This window comes from Penaeus monodon, chromosome 32 (assembly GCF_015228065.2).
Source record: "Penaeus monodon isolate SGIC_2016 chromosome 32, NSTDA_Pmon_1, whole genome shotgun sequence".
NCBI lineage: Eukaryota > Metazoa > Arthropoda > Malacostraca > Decapoda > Penaeidae > Penaeus > Penaeus monodon.
The window spans coordinates 23200717-23201026 of NC_051417.1; positions in this window are offsets into that span (position 1 = coordinate 23200717).

The window sequence follows — 310 nt, forward strand, 5'->3', positions numbered from 1 at the left end:
CAAGACTACGAACCAAGTAAGGACAAGCTCAAAGAAAACCCCCAAACAAAGGAGCAGACGAGAGGAGTCCCCTGATCAAAGCTGATATCCATTCTAATACAGGGCGAAGATTAGGCCTCCATTCTTTGCTAACAGCGCCGGGGAAAGGGGGTCGGACAGACAAACTGCTGCCGAGGCGCTTCAGTGAAAGGGCCGCGTAGACAAATTGTTCCAGAGATGGTATAACGAGGAAGCTGTATGTTGGGGCAGTGTGACAGGGGAGTTATGGCGGACAAATGAACAAATACACACACACGTGCATACACACATA